This window comes from Plasmopara halstedii (genome assembly GCF_900000015.1).
Source record: "Plasmopara halstedii genome assembly, contig: Scaffold_1561, whole genome shotgun sequence".
NCBI lineage: Eukaryota > Oomycota > Peronosporomycetes > Peronosporales > Peronosporaceae > Plasmopara > Plasmopara halstedii.
In genome coordinates this window covers 187,575-202,471 of record NW_020188473.1, presented here as the reverse complement: position 1 = coordinate 202,471, position 14,897 = coordinate 187,575, and positions in this window count along the sequence as shown.

The window sequence follows — 14,897 nt, the reverse complement described above, 5'->3', positions numbered from 1 at the left end:
TGAGCATAAAAAAGGGTGATTCTCGCGACTGACTCGCTTAAATTTCTCTTTGGTGAGGCTGCCGATGTGTTATCAGGTGAGAACGGTCGCGGTAACTCTCTGATTTTTGGTCAAACATGCAATACGTTGTCGTGTACATTGCACAACGAAAAGTGTTAACAAATGCGCCGAGTAGAAGTTCGTGCGCTTCTACCAGAAGCGAGACTGATAGTCACTTGGTGGCTTACACGGCTAGTACAGCGGGGCTGCCGTAGCTCTTTCACTCAGAGGAAGCTTGGTAAGGTCGGTGACCTTCGCTCTATACTTACAACAGTTCGAGTGTAGCGGATCGCAATCCACTTACTCCAAGAGTAATGACGACCTTGATTCAAGGCTAATTAACCCTATTGTTTAATGCGTAAACTGTATTTCACGGTTTATGTGCGACAAAGCTGCCTGTATCTAAATCTATAGGTTTTCCTGTCTATTTAGAAAAACCTAATAAAATGTATAACTACTGGCTGTCCAGCCACGCACTTACTTCTTGTTTGAGTACAGCCACATAATTGTGTGGTCACACCATCTTGTAAAAACCACACCCTTCATCCCAGGGTACGTGAAACCCCGTCACGTATTCTCCACGACGTGATGAATGTGTTTCCGGGTGACCGACGATCCACGACTGTCGACAAGTCTAATATGATGTCGTCCAACTTTGATAAACCTCGCCAAAACGTCACTACAAAGGGCCAATCTCGATCCGACGCAATGGCTACTGGTAAGTCCTGCTGACGAAATGCGCTGCTGAGAAACAACTGAGTTGTATTCTCACCGGTTCTGGTATCGCTGGCAGCAGCAATACGAATCATTTAGCTGAGGCGGTCCACAAGGAATGCAATGCCGTTTATTACCAAACTCGTCTTTTTGGGGACCAAAAGTAAGTCAATACATATAGAATGTCAACACTTTCGATGAGTCAGCAGGCCAGCCAGAAACCAAAGCATGCGGCGAATGTGTGATCTGTAAACAGCTTTCACTCGTGCGCATATACGTACTCACACACATGTACATGTTAAGCCACTCAAATTCACCGCCCACGAACTATTCATTGATTACTCTTCCGAGGTAGCCGCCCAAAAGGTTACATATTGAGCTGTATACTGATGGCTCTCATCGTGATTTACTACCACACTTTCAGTGTAATACAGCAGTCATTGGGATAAGGAAGAGCGGTAGAAACCTGACATCGAGTGCCTCGATAAAGCGGCCTCTAAGTTCACAATCCCCTTGATTGTCTGATCTTTCAGCCGCTACACATAATACATCTGACTTGATCGCTGTACGTATCACCTCAATAATTGCAAACATCGCACTCGTGACATGCGACATTTCGTAGTTTATGCAATACAAAAGTGCAGTCACCATCACATTAAGCCAATCTTGCTTATGCCTTATCTCAAAAGTATTTTCAGCAAAGAAGCATAAGCATCTTACCTGTCTCCTACGAGGTGTGATGACGCCATCGCTGTGCGCAAAAAAACATGGTTTTTTATAGATAACAAATGCATAGAGCCAAACAGGTGCATTTTACGTTTGGCAAATATAAACTTGGTTGCAAGGAGCTCAGTATTTCATATAACTCTTTTTCACCGCCTTAAGCTGACAATACGCAAACGTGACTACGCTTTCATACCCATTGGCAACTAATTGGGATAAAACAGTCTATAGCAATTACTGAAGGGTCTCAGAAGCCATGAAATGCCATCCAAATTGAATGAAGCCATAATATGAGCATCCGCATCGCACGAGCTTTTCTTTTGTGTAACAGTTTTTTCGCGGTCCAACACAATTCGGCATTCCTATCCGGGAAAAGATGAGGGGTCGTTCATCTCGGCATAGTTTGTACTGTTCTCGTGCAAGAGTTGGTCGGAGTAAGCTCCCATCCTAAAATTTCTTTGCAAAAGAGGCTTTTGCTGATCTATGGTGACATTGGATTTTCTTGGATTTGCCCACAGGTCATTTCCACACATAAAGCGACTGTTAAAGAGAGTTTGTCAGCGCCAAGCAACACACGTGTCTATATTGTCATAATATTTATTTGTGAGCAATTGAGCACTGCTTGCAAACATCTAATTTAGTCCTCTACAGCTCACAGACCTATCTCTGCACGACTATCGACAAGTATATCGTCGACGGATAAACATGTCGTCGAAAACGCTTGTCATAGACCCGATGTGGTCTATTCAGCTATGCCACAAGTCGCTGGTGCTTTCAGCAATTTGGTCGTGCAATTAGCCGCTTTCAACGCATCCTGATCGGGTTTCTACCTAAGTGAGAAAGCATTGACGTCTATCAAAAGCAGATGATGATACTCATCAATCAGCCAAAATAAGCTACAGCTATTCCCAGAACATCCTTTAAGGAATCAGCGTTTAATTAAAAATATGGAAAAGCCTGCTGTTTTAAAAAGATGAGGATCCACTTTATAGTTTCTTATATTCATGCAATATGGGCAACATGCCAGCGCCGGGTGGGGATCTTTCGCCCTCACCATTTTGCTTCGTGCTTTGCACAGCACAAGAAAAGCGTCAATGACATCATAGTGTCTTTCTTTGAAGCATTGCCATGTGACGCACTATTTAGCTCCAAGACTCAATATAATAGACTCAATACAATTTTGCATTGCATTCCCCGATACAGGGGAACACGCGTTTCAAATCTCTTCTCACCATGTCGTAATACTCCTACGACAAAGAATTGAAGGGATCCTTAGGATCAATATGAACACAACCATCTCATTTCAATGGAAAAAGTCCTGCCAGTTCCAGTACGTACGCTCTAAAATTCTGGATTTATAAGTACCTTGAAGGTGAGAAGAGATTGAAAACCCTGTGACTTTCCCTTTACTATATCTATGAAAAAGCTATCTTTTTCACTGGCGGGTGTAACTTTGCTGCTCTGCATCATGAGTACATCATGTGAAAGTGCTGACCTAGCAATAAGCAATATATATATATAGTTATACCACCAAAAGCGCTTTGCGACCCATGCGCCTATATATATAGTTATACCACCATAAGGACTTGCGACCCATGCGCCATTGGCCTTTACCGGCTCGGCAACAGGAAATACAAGTATATAGCTTACATTTACCGTCTCATCTACTTGTCTTGCCAGATATACTGTTTGGAATCATTAATCGCTTCGTTCTAAGGCCACTACGCCAAAATTTAAGCTTTGCCTAAGGTGCCTTACGATGCCGCCACTATCATCTCCAATATTTCTCATTTCTGCACAGAAGCTCTTGTCGCTTTGTGCCTGCGCCAAAAGCGCTTTTTCGTTTTGACTAAGGTGGGTCTTGTAATGAGTGATGTAGTGATGGTATAACGTTTACCGAGTTACCCAAGATAACAGTTCAAGAGTTGGCAATTACCAGTTAAAACTGTAGAAAGTCTGAGAAGATTCCAGAAGGAATGATATCGATATGGAAAAAGCCGTAAACCTTCCTTCTGTTTTCTCTATAACCTGATTAGAAGACCAAGAACACGCGGTCCAATAAGAATGCATAGTACATATGTGTAAATAGTTTACAAGTACATAAGTAGCAAAAAAATAAACAGAAACACGATCACTTTTTCCAATTTGCCACCGACTCTGTAACTCGATGCATGTACGGGACAAACGATGACGACACAAAGATTACGGTTATACGTAAGATGAGAGTCATGATCACAAATATGATTACGGGCGTAGTGGCACGCGCGCTACATTTGGTAGCACTTGTTGGTCCCTGCTTTTGAAGGCCGGCGTCGCATCCATAGCCACAGATTTCATCACTGAGATTGCCTCTATCGCGCTTAATTTTCTTGGACTTGTGAAGTGATTGTGCATTTCTTCTGTGTTTCTAGGCTAGGGCGATCCAAATAAAAAAAGAAGTCCTATCGAAGCCTTACCTCGCGAATCTTCTGCACACGTTCAAGCCCACTCAATTGTGGAAGTAACCTCATTGAAAACGTATTTGATATTGCAAGCGGCTATAAGCACGAAGTAGGGTTAGCCTTGTTGTGAAAGAAGAAGACGAATAGAAGAGAGAATGGAACAAGCGTTTGCATCAGTAACTAGAGCGTTGGATCAGCAACAACATATGTTTAATGCTCTGACAGAGGGTCAAGCAAATCAGATGAATGATCAAAATGTAATTTAACAAGAGCTCACAGCGCAAAGAGAGTTGCGAGATGTGATAAGCGAAATGAGGGTGGAAGAACTCTCAATGTCAAAATATTATGGACGAATGGATGAGAGCGTGGGCTTGCACTTTAACGATTGCTTTAAGGCGAAGTTATCGATCCGATGCATAGTAAAGAAGTGCAGCAACGATGTTAAGCTATCATGGTAGCTGATTTAAGATGACTCGCCGCTGCATGGTACCAGGAAAGAGTGCAGTCGACAGGAGCACTACCAGATACGCTCATAGAGTTCGAGCATGAATTTCGACAGGAACTTGAACCTGCGGATCTACAAGATCGATTGAGATAGAAAAAATATAATCTAAAGCAAAAAATTGCAAAGGATTGATGGTATATGTTGGGGGAGGTTCAGGAGAGATTGTACCGAAGTAATCAATATGTCAGAGCGTGACAAGATAGCAAACTTTGATTGGGAATTGAGAGTGCGTACGGGAGAGGAGGTGCAATGCAAGAATTGCAGCATCCTTACGAAAGTCCTCCAGACTGCGCTAGATTTTGAAAGAATACAGTTTTTCGCTAGTAATATCAAATGGAAGGCGAATCAAGACTACAACGGGAGATATAGCAGACAGTGGTTCAAATCAGAGAGACGACTGAGTCAGCACGAAACCTGACGACATTGAAGTAGACTATGCAAATGTGAGAAGAGAAAAGGGAAGACGAGTGAAGTAGCAAAGAAACAGTGCACGTCAGAACAAGATGTGCTTCAATTGTGGTATGATGCAGAGTTCAGACAGCCAAGGGTGTCTTGTTCGTGAGAAAAAACGACGTCATAATAACAAGGAATCAAGGCCAGTGAGACACAAAAAAATAACTTAAGAGAGAATGTGAGGTACAACAATGTGGCTGCGCAAGAAGCAATCATGGAAGAGGAAGTCTCTAAATAAGAGGAAGAACTTGAAGTGTTCAGGATGAACACCAGCCAAGTGAAAGCGCTCAAATAGAAAACAAAGATACGCGATAAGAGAGCAATGTACCGCATGCTGATGGAAAGGTTGGGACTGAAGAATGGGAAGTTAGTCAGAATCCTTATCGATTGTAGAGCGATATACATACGCGGTCGACCTGGGTTTAATCAAAACGTTGTTGGAAGCATAGAAAGCTGGATTGAAGGCTTTGATGCGAAATGTTGACAAGAACGGTAAATAAATTGAGCGAATCACTCACATTCTATGGATGGCTTTCAAGGATCTGCCTATGACAGAATGGAGCCCTGGAGAGAAAGAACGACATCATATTGGGAAAGGCATAGTCTTTTCCGTTTAACTCGAAAACAGGTTGGAAAACAAATAAGCTCTTAAAAGCTTATTCATGATTACTAGGGAAAAAGCAAAAGTAGCCAGAACAGAAGAAACCACTACTGAGATGACCTCAAAGCATAGATGATGAAGATAAGTGTTGTACCGGAAACAGTACAAAAGCCCATGCCAGCAGTGTTGAAGAAACTACACGATACATTCCGAGATGTGTTATCAGATGAGATACCCCATAAACTGCCTCCAAAACGAGTCGTCGAGCATTGAAACCTGGAGCAAAACCGAAGAATACTCCGCCATTTTAATTATCGAAAGTCGAGCAAGATTCATTGGATAAGTTTGTGCAGAATTTGAAGATAGAAAGGTTTGATCCAAATGTCAGACAGCGACTGGATTTTAAACATATTTGGAGTGCCGAAAAGAGATGCAGAGGGGCATATGCCTTCTCGTGCCATATGACCAAGACTGCGATAGCAGACACGCCAATTCGCGGGAATTGGACTATCGCCATGTCAACTCTCAAACGAAGATACCAAAGATTCCCCTGCCGAACATTGAAGATCTGTTTGATCGAATGTTTGGATGAAAAGTCTTTACGAAAATTGATCGTGCATCAGGATACCACCAATTGTGTGTTACAGAATCAAGAAAGTACACTGCGCTTTGCACGCATCGCGAAATCTATGAATGGTGTGTTGCGCATATGGGTATGACTGAGATACGAGGAGCATGGTCCAGACTCATGAGATGCCTCTTTGACAACTTTCCTTTTAAAGAAGTTTATATGGACGATGTTTGTGTCTTTCCTAAAACTATGAAATATCTCATTGATCATTTGAAGATTGTTTTGATGTATTGAGGCGAGAAAAACTGTACGCAAGACCAACAAAATACGAATTTGAAGTCGAAAGAGTGAATATTCTACGATATTCTATATCAAAAGAAGTATTGCATGTGGACTCGAAAAAAATACGCGCCAAAGAGAAATGGCGAGAGCCGACTACTCGCAAAGAACTGTTCAGCTTTCTCGGACAGCAGGATATTACAGAAAGATTATCGCAGACTACACCAAGCTAGCCTTGCCGCTGAGTGATCTGGTAAATTCGTCTACGACATGGTGTTGGGACGAGAAACAGCGTAAAACGTTTCTGACATTCAAGCTCGCATTGCAGCAAGCGCTAGTGTTGCAATTGCTAAACTATGATCGACCATTTGTTGTGACAACCGACGCATCAGGATACTGTTGTAGGGCTGTGATCTCGCAGCATGATGCAGACAGTAACGATCGTCATGTAGCCTTTTTCTCAAAGAAACTAGGTCCACACGAACTGAACTGGCCAGCACATTAGATAGAGCTGTACGCTATTAAGCTAGCATTGGGAATATGGAGACATTATCTGCATGAAACGCATTTCGACATATATAGAGACAATTCGGCACGCAAGTGGTTTATATAGACGACGATGTTGACAGCAAAGTTGACACGATGATTGGATATTCTCAGTCGATTCGATTTTATATTGCACCATCGACCAGAAAGACTGTATGTTGTCGCGGATACACTATCACGAACTCCGTCGAAGCAAGTTTGGCTTAACACCTGTTAGATGCATAAGTGCACCTAAGAATGCCTTGAACGAAAAGAAAACTGCGAGCGCCACAGAGAGCGTGTTGCAGCCATGTCAGGCTTGTTCGATAGTGACATGGAGATCATGATTGACAACCTTTTTTTGGGAGGTTAAGGCCACAGCGCCATGTTGTCAATCCAATAACGATGACTTCATAAGGCATGATTAAGATGCATGCAGATACAAAAGAACTATTCAAGGAAGACACATTGTTTGCTTAAAGGACAGAAAAGAGTGCTTTTACACTTAAAAATGGTTTATTCTTCCTTAGAACAAGTAAGCAGGTGTGGAGCTTATGTGTACCGAACCAAGCCTCAAAGGAGAAGTTATATCGCAAGCTCATGATTCGAACATTGCCGCACATCCAGAAACTCGACGAACACAATTAAGTGTATCATTATGGTTATATTGGAATAACCTGGATGAGGATGGAAAATTGTACGTGTCAACCTGTGAGACATGTAATCGCTACAAGATTAGCAAATTAAGAGCGAACAGAGAGTTGAGGCCTATCGTAGCCCCTAGTAAATGTTAACATACGATTCCAGTGGATTGAAAAATATGATTACCGGTTTCGAAAGGCAGAGACGCCCTCGTGACTGTTGTGGAGAAATCATTGAAGAGAGTCAAGTATATTCTGAGTCAGACAACAGTCGATGCGCCACAAACTGCAAAATAGTTTTTTCATCACGTAGTTATTCATCATGGACTATCGACAGTGATTATTAGTGAGCGAAATCCATAGTTTACTTCAAATTTTTTGAGAGAATTGATAAAAGGCATGGGAAATTAAAATTGCATGACGACATCTAGAAGAGCACACGCAGATGGAGCTACGGAGCGTTTAAACAGAACTCTCGAGGACTCACTGCATTGACAAGTCTCGTATCTTGGAGAAGACTGAGTGGATCATCCGCCAACGATCGAGTATGCTTACCAAAGTTTGGTGCACACTTCAACAGGATTTTCACCCTTCGAGGTGGATATAGGGAGAGAGCCGAGAAATCCCGTCGTCAACCAACTGATCAGCACAAACGATTATGCTTCAAACTTTGTAGAACATCGCAAGAGGATAATCAAACTTGCGCAAGAAAGTCAAGAGAGAGCTCAAGCCAGACGGATAACTTACTATGGCATAAACGATCGAACGTCACTTACAAACTTGAGGATATGGTAATTCTAGCGACCAGAAAGTTGTTATTGAAACATGCTCAGACAGTTGACCAGAATGAGAGGCCAAAATTGGTACCGCACTTCATTGGACCATTCGAAATTACTCAAGTCATAATTGAGAACGCTATGAAGCTTAAGTTGCAAAGTCGATGCAGAACATGCATGATGGACAGACTGAAACATTAAACACCAAAACAATTCAAGTCAAGACCAAAACCTGAAGACACTAGTGAAGAATTGCTCATCTTCGAAGTGTTACTGAGGAATCGAAGAGTCAATCGTAAGCAAGGATTTCTGGTGAAATGGCATGGATATCGAGAAGATATCATCATGGGAATCGGAGAAAAAATAAAACCTTTTTTTATTTCAAAAAATTGATCACAAAAGAACTGCTCGAATACAACACCGCTAAAAGAGAGATCGAACAAGACATTAGGGGGAAAATGTAATTAGTGATATCTTGATGGTATAACGTATACCGAGTCACCCAAGATAACGGTTCAAGAGTAAGGGATTATCATTTAAATTGTGAAAGACTTGAGAAGATTCCAGAAGGAGTGACATCAATATGGAAGAAGCCGTAAACCTTCCATCTGTTTTCTCTATAACGGATAAGAAGATCAAGAACAGGTGGTCCAATAAGAATGCATAGTATATATATGTAGATAGTCTACAAGTACATAATCAGCAGATTAACAGGAACTCGATCACATTTACAAATTCGCCACCAACTCCACAGGTTTAAGGCTTGCCAAACTTTATTCGGTGAGATGTGCGTGGCTACAAATGATTAGACTTTTATGAGTTCCGTTTCGATAATAGTGCCATAGAGCCGTTGACACTTACAAACTGGCCCACTCTCGGCCTTAATTTTTAGAGAGGATGTATGATCACCAGGCGCAGGCGCAGCGTACTTTCTATTTTGATGTAGTGACCGACGTCGTGGTCATCACGACTCTTGTTCAGTTTCTGCAACAGTTGTCGCGTGTGGATGGATGAGACTCTACCAGCAGAAAATGGGGGAAATGGCTTTCGACAATGCCGACCATTTTCTGTTTTGTACTTCGCAAAATCGACACCCGAGCCGGACGTTCGCTTTGCTAATACTGGCTATGAAAGCTTTAAAGACAAGCTAGACGGCGCGTCCCTCACCCACATTGCGAACTGAGTTCGATACTCACCGGCACACTTGCCAGCTCCGAGAACAAAAAATACATCCTTCTGAATGATACGGATTTTTCCAACCGCTATTAGCTTAAACGCATACATATATCTGGGAAGTAACAATCTGATCGTTGAGAGATAGCTTTCGAAGCAATCATTTCCCGCTCATTCTGCTCTGAGTGCGAGCGGAAAGCCCAATCCCATAAAGGTGTGAGAGATCTGAATCAGCGCGATAAGTAAATTCAAGCAACTCGAAACTGCAATCAAGATGGGATAAATATCTCAAGGGGAGGCGGAACCCTTGCGCTTGCAGTTGAGCAAGCTAGGTTTTCTACGCTCTGTCTATCTTTTTCGTAACGACTCTGGACATCGTTGGGAGGTGCATGACCAGGTGTCGCAGCACTTCCCTCCGTTAGAAAAGGTTACGGAGTATGTAATTTGTGCATTGAGGAGGCTGAAAGTAGCGGGAGCCACCTCGCTGAGTGGCTAGGCTGTGTACCACCGGTTGAAAAAAAAGAGGTGTTGGTGAGTACTCGAAGAGTAACTTCATGTGTTATATTGGATAACCGTGATTTTGAGGGTCGTGCATTTTTAGAGGCTCGTATATTGAAAGAAACTACACAGGAGGGGGCTTCCGGATCGAGTACGCTTTGAGGAGTAAGCACGGTAGAGCGCAAAGGGTGGAATTAGACCCCAAGAGTTATGGTTCCTCGTGTAGCTTTTACATCGTCACGGGATTTCAAAATGACAAAAGATGTGTAACTAGAGTTGGACCTTGTCATAATATTTGAGGATGAAAAAGGGAAAGTAGCATAAGCACTTCACGATAAACTTCAAATTACAATTGTATCAAACAATATAGTTCTAGAAACAAAATAGACATCATACTTTGGTGTAAGTTTGCCTATTAAAGGTTCATCGTAACACAACGGACTCATAAATCAAAAGTGTGATAAGCCTGGGCTATCAGCCGCAGACAAGTGGCTATACAACAAGTTTTAAAATGAAATAAGGTAAATATATATGGCGTAATAGAATTTATCTTAAATATTTGTTGCTCTCGAAATAGCTAAGCAGATAAGATAATCATATTCTTTAACGACTCTCGATTTTGCACCTGGCGAATGCGAACAAAGCCAATCTTTGGGCATTCAAAACGCGCTATGTAAAGTGCATGGTATTTCCGTTGTAATCTTCACAGGTACGAATACTTTGGTACTTCTGAATCTGTACAAATACACAACAGTGTTATAAGACTTTCGTACAATTGTACGGTATTGTTTACGCACATTTGTGCGGGAATACATGGTGTGTGTGCACCATTGAATAGTACGTAATTCGTTACATCCACTCCCACCAAAATATGGACCACAACAAATCCACATCGTAATTGTTTTTAGAAGTATTGCGCGAGAGTGGGCACCCATTAAGCACCTACGGCACTTGCAATTTTTACTACTCTACCCTGCCTACTCTTGAGCATCTTTGCCTGATGAACTCTCCCCTCATGCCACACCACATGACCCGGAAACCCTCGGAGAAAAGTCACTCCTACGGTCGACGACTTCGCCTATACTCGGCAAGGATGCCCAATAGCTTGATGACAAGAACGGTCAGAGAATATCTTTGATTCCTATGCATAACCTCCTCGATCAACTGAAGACATACGAACAAATTGTTCACCAACGAAAACTTTTCGATGCCCTGCACCCCCTTTGCAGGTATTACGAACGCTATACCCGACACGCTAGTGAAATGGACCTGGTTCACAAAGTACGACGTACACGTAATATAGCTCAAAATTCGCAACGACTCGCGCTCAATTAATTATATCTGAACTATCTGAACTTGCACGTCGCGCTGGGGTAAGGCGTTAGCTCGCTTCTAAGTGCGAGATCTCTGCCGACCGGAAAGTAAAACGAGCCCCTAAATTTACAATTGCAAGCGCTTTCTAACACCACAAACCAAAAATTATTGGGAGCATCGCCTTCACTTAGAAGCAGCAGCAGCAGTCGATTCAATTCGTGCTTCCCATATGGACTGATCCAAAGGGGCTGAATACTAGAGAGATTCAAATGTATCACACACTGGCTGAGAAAACACGTCGCCTCTTACGTTTCACAGCTTGACAGCTACCTTTAGGTGAAATAGATCTCCGACCCAAGAATCAATTAGTATTATGCTTTGTGAAAAACAAAGCGCGACATTGACATCAAAATTCAAGCTGTCATTTTCAGTCATTGCTGCTAACAGCTGAGCTTGTCTTCATGAGGCAGCTGTTACAGCTACCACAAACCCTCGAGCTTGGAATAAGGTGCGGTGCCACTTTCCAGTGAGAATAATGCTGTGATGAAGGACACGTTTCGTATTCTGGGTATGTCAAGGTCTAGAGTGTGCGATGTTACAAGCATCAACCACACCAGAGAAGTGGGACCTCTAAATTTAATGAGTATTCATAATGAAAAATTCTGTTACTTCACTAAACATTGGTGATAGCCTGGATCCACTAAACGCTCAACATGAGGGACCACTTTTCTCCTGAGCGATGCGGACCGGAGTGAAGCCTCCCGTGCTGGCTATTGTAAGCGCTCTCGGTTATGGAGGCATATCTTCTTTCTCCCCAGGAGTTAGGCTTGCGTCCAGAACTGACATGGGTCTTATTTCGGATCCGCTCTCCGATATACACTGTCGCGCTGAGAGCTATCAGTATCACTAGATATTAGCTCAGCTACAATAGATGTTGTATATGTTGCATCATCTCCAACAATGCGTTCACATCCTACTGGCTCGTAAGAGCGAGACCGTAAAATTGCATAGCACCCCATACAAAAGGGTATGTGCTCATATTCTCTTCGGGATTGGAATAGTGTCATTTTCTTTTTTGCTATTCATGTAAAGTATTCGATGTAGCATGGTCGCAACTTACCTTTTATCACAGCCACTAAATGTGTGGGTTGGCCGATTGTGGCAAGTTTATTGTACTCCGCATTCAACCGCGACACGCACCGCTTTCTTAAAATGTGTGTATGTGGGAGCTGCATTTGCTAAGAGCACACTGAAATTAGTACCGTCGGTCTGTAGTTATTGTGTCTATTAGCGCCCGTAACTCCTGGACGATATCTAAAGAATGCTACCTCTAGTGATGGATAAACTAGAACTCGGAACGCCTTGGATACACCTGTCTTGACGTTTCAAAAACTCGCGACTTATGCCGCTTGGTATTGTCTATGGTGAAAACATATTTTTTCTATAGAGGTGTAATAAGTCAGTGCTCATTCTTGCGCTCGGTCACTAACTTCAAAGACCGCACGCGTGACTCGCGTCTCAGACTGGTCAAAGTCAAGCCATCCCCACCTTATCTTATCGAAAAATAAGATTCTTTCTCAATTGTATTGCCTAAGGACTTGGAAGCTCGATATCAGCGGCTTTATGGTGGGTGCAATATATGCTCTTACCGACGTCCAGCTAGGCGCATTCAAATGTAACTCACCCGCTCCGCACATTCTAATAGCTCGTGAACGCCTCCAGATGAGAATCTACCTCATCTTGCTCTAAGGCAGCCATTCCTCTTATCCACTAATAGGCAGGCACAAGCTTCATATTGTTATGCGTATATAGTTGATTAGGGTTTAGGTGTCTACTCGTAAATGTACATGCGTGTCCTGAATTTCAGCGCGATCTCCTACCTTGCAGCCGTTAGGAGGGCCCAGGTTGTCTGGAAATTTAAGAGTGACACATAATTAGAATAGAGTTACTTAGTAAATGTATATACTTAACTTCTTCAATAAATGAGAATATCGTTTTGGCTTGACGTGCAATCATACCACGAATTTTTTTCTACGAAATCCTATTATGTTTATTAGTACCGATACTCGACATAGTAAAACAAAGGCAAAAAGTTGGATTTTGTGCTGTTACATAATGTTGTATTTTCCAACATTGTTTATTTACCATCACACCAAAATGCAAGGTGTATGTACGCCATGTACCCTGTTAGACTGATTATAAGTAGCATCGCTTTCTAATATCATATCTTTCTCATTGCTAATTCAGCTACTTTTTTCCTTCTTTCTCTGCAACCTGTGCTTTACCTGGCTAGAAAAACGAACCAGTTTGACTTCTGTAACAACCCCGCCCGGATGGACTTTGCTTTGCCAAAACACTTCTTTTGATCATTATTTACTGATGAACTAGTAATGATACATACACAGAATATGTGTAAGCCGACGATCAATTGTTCAAGGAAAGGTCAATGGAGCTGAATTAAGGCAGCCTGAGATGCGCGTCTAAAGTGGGCGAACAAGCACGTCCGAAGAATGTGACTGCCCTGGCCAGACGGGTGTGTCATAGGTGGGTGAGCTGGACGCCCCACTGACCAAAAAACCTCATAATGTAATGAGGGGTACGGAACACGGCCCACGACTAGCAAGATTCCGCGCTAGAGTAGGCTTAGTCCTAGTGTGTAGCATAAATATCCCAAAAATTATCAATAGCTGACAAATCCTGTATCATATCTGGCAGTTGAATGCAAGAGGGCTTTCGCCCACTCATCGAGAACGATCGCGGTGGGATTGTACTGCCCAGCTCTCAGCTTTTACATGGTCAGGTGATGTCTCTGTAGAAAGCTCTTTATCCAAGTAGCTGAAGCCGACAAAATGCCTAGGCCATCTAGCTCTTTGGCCATGTTTAACGCGTGCCCTGATAACATTGTTCCCGCCACAAGCACGCCAAGCTTCTGCACTTTTCAGCGTCTATTATACGCTTTTTACTACGCTTCGCCAGCACAGACAGCTCGAAAAAAGTGCTCTTCTGTTGCCATCATATCTTTTCCCTTGTCAAAGTGCTTTATCACTCTCAAAAGTCGCATTTTTTGAGTTACCACAAAAAGTTTATTCATTTGATAGGAATTTTCTGCTTACTAATAACGATTGGTCAAACGTCAGAAATGATTTTTTTACTTGCGATAGTAGAGAGAAAGTATATCTAAGATCCAAGACCTATTTCGAAGGTACACGTTCGTTGACATTGATCGTGCTGTTGAGCTTGAATGTAATCACTAAACTTTGCCGGATGTGCTTGCTGAGCCGGCAGAGCACTGAGCACTAAACTTCTGTTATGTTGTATACAGATGGATAAGTGGCGATGCTACCGTACTGAGCCATGTCCTGATGATGACACAGAAATGCCACGATCCTCCACTATTTGCAGCAGCTTGTCAAGATGGTCCGACAACAATAGACGCATATGCTGCGCAATCTTCCTACTGAAATCGGCTTCACATGTTGCGGTCATGATCACGTATACGATCATAGATGTATTGTCTATTCACAAGAAAGATCTGACAAGATTGGGAGCTCAAGTATTTTGTAGAAACTTTATCAGTCGTATTCCAGATTTGGCCTGGCGGATTGATAGTACTTTTTGACTCACACCCAGCAATATTAACAAGT